This window comes from Amphiprion ocellaris, chromosome 13 (genome assembly GCF_022539595.1).
Source record: "Amphiprion ocellaris isolate individual 3 ecotype Okinawa chromosome 13, ASM2253959v1, whole genome shotgun sequence".
NCBI lineage: Eukaryota > Metazoa > Chordata > Actinopteri > Pomacentridae > Amphiprion > Amphiprion ocellaris.
The window spans coordinates 34,013,581-34,016,132 of record NC_072778.1 but is presented as its reverse complement, the minus strand read 5'-3'; the positions used below and the strand labels follow the sequence as shown (position 1 = coordinate 34,016,132).

Sequence of the window (2,552 nt, the reverse complement as noted above, 5' to 3'; positions counted from 1 at the left end):
GCCTCTTTACATTATTTCATCATATGGCACGTTTTTACAACATGTTGACAAATCGCCTTTTTTTTCCGACATGTATACTATGGCGTTTTTTTGCACCAAATTCATGATGATTTTTTTTTTCAAAGAAAACCTTTCTGGAGTGTTTTTTACGGCGTCCTTTACATTATTTTAATCATATGGCACATTTTTACAACATGTTGAAAATCGCATTTTTTTTCGACATAGTATACTATGGCGTTTTTTTTGCGGCAAAATTCATGATCTTTTTTTTTTTCAAAGAAAACCTTTCTGGAGTGTTTTTCACTGTCTCCTTTACATTATTTCATCATATGGCACGTTTTTACAATATGTTGAAAAATCGTAATTGTTTTTCGACATAGTATACTATGGCGTTTTTTGCGCCAAAATTCATGATCATTTTTTTTTCAAAGAAAACCTTTCTGGAGTGTTTTTCGCAGTCTCCTTTACATTATTTCATCATATGGCACGTTTTTACAACATGTTGAAAAATTGCATTTTTTTTTTCGACATAGTATACTATGGCGCTTTTTTTGCGGCAAAGTTCATGATAATTTTTTTTTTCAAAGAAAACCTTACCATAGTGTTTTCCATGGCCTCCTTTACATTATTTCATCATATGGCACGTTTTTACAACATGTTGAAAAATCGCCTTTTTTTTCCGACATAGTATACTATGGCGTTTTTTGCGCCAAAATTCATGATCATTTTTTTTTTTCAAAGAAAACCTTTCTGGAGTGTTTTTCACAGTCTCCTTTACATTATTTCATCATATGGCACGTTTTTACAATATGTTGAAAAATCGTAATTGTTTTTCGACATAGTATACTATGGCGTTTTTTGCGCCAAAATTCATGATCATTTTTTTTTCAAAGAAAACCTGTCTGGAGTGTTTTTCACAGCCTCCTTTACATAATTTCATCACATGGCACGTTTTTACAACATGTTGAAAAATGACATTTTTCGACATAATATACTATGGCGTTTATTTTGCGGCAAAATTCATGATAATTTTTTTTTTTTCAAAGAAAACCTTACCATAGTGTTTTTCACGGCCTCCTTTACATTATTTCATCATATGGCACGTTTTTACAACATGTTGAAAAATCGCCTTTTTTTTTCCGACATAGTATACTATGGCGTTTTTTGCACCAAAATTCATGATGATTTTTTTTTCAAAGAAAACCTTTCTGGAGTGTTTTTTACGGCGTCCTTTACATTATTTCATCATATGGCACATTTTTACAACATGTTGAAAAATCGCATTTTTTTTCGACATAGTATACTATGGCGTTTTTTTTGCGGCAAAATTCATGATCTTTTTTTTTTTCAAAGAAAACCTTTCTGGAGTGTTTTTCACTGTCTCCTTTACATTATTTCATCATATGGCACGTTTTTACAACATGTTGAAAAATTGCATTTTTTTTTCGACATAGTATACTATGGCGTTTTTTTTGCGCCAAAATTCATGCTGATTTTTTTTTCAAAGAAAACCTTACCATAGTGTTTTTCACGGCCTCCTTTCCATTATTTCATCATATGGCACGTTTTTACAACATGTTGAAAAATCGCATTTTTCGACATAATATACTATGGCGTTTTTTTTGCGGCAAAATTCATGATCATTTTTTTTTTCAAAGAAAACCTTACCATAGTGTTTTTCACGGCCTCCTTTACATTATTTCATCATATGGCACGTTTTTACAACATGTTGAAAAATCGCCTTTTTTTTCCGACATAGTATACTATGGCGTTTTTTTGCACCAAAATTCATGAGGATTTTTTTTTCAAAGAAAACCTTTCTGGAGTTTTTTTTACAGCGTCCTTTACATTATTTCATCATATGGCACATTTTTACAACATGTTGAAAAATCGCATTTTTTTTCGACATAGTATACTATGGCGTTTTTTGCGCCAAAATTCATGATCATTTTTTTTTTCAAAGAAAACCTTTCTGGAGTGTTTTTCACAGTCTCCTTTACATTATTTCATCATATGGCACGTTTTTACAATATGTTGAAAAATCGTAATTGTTTTTCGACATAGTATACTATGGCGTTTTTTGCGCCAAAATTCATGATCATTTTTTTTTTCAAAGAAAACCTTTCTGGAGTGTTTTTCACAGTCTCCTTTACATTATTTCATCATATGGCACATTTTTACAACATGTTGAAAAATTGCATTTTTTTTTTCGACATAGTATACTATGGCGTTTTTTTTGCGGCAAAGTTCATGATAATTTTTTTTTCAAAGAAAACCTTACCATAGGGTTTTCCATGGCCTCCTTTACATTATTTCATCATATGGCACGTTTTTACAACATGTTGAAAAATCGGCTTTTTTTTCCGACATAGTATACTATGGCGTTTTTTGCGCCAAAATTCATGATCATTTTTTTTTTTCAAAGAAAACCTTTCTGGAGTGTTTTTCACAGTCTCCTTTACATTATTTCATCATATGGCACGTTTTTACAATATGTTGAAAAATCGTAATTGTTTTTCGACATAGTATACTATGGCGTTTTTTGCGCCAAA

General features: G+C 31.0%; 1 pseudogene; it reads right to left on the bottom strand.

The window, feature by feature from the left end:
- LOC129350327 (disintegrin and metalloproteinase domain-containing protein 19-like) overlaps positions 1-2,296 on the bottom strand; it is a 9,416-nt pseudogene extending 7,120 nt beyond the window's left edge.
- Positions 2,297-2,552: the final 256 nt, after the last annotated feature.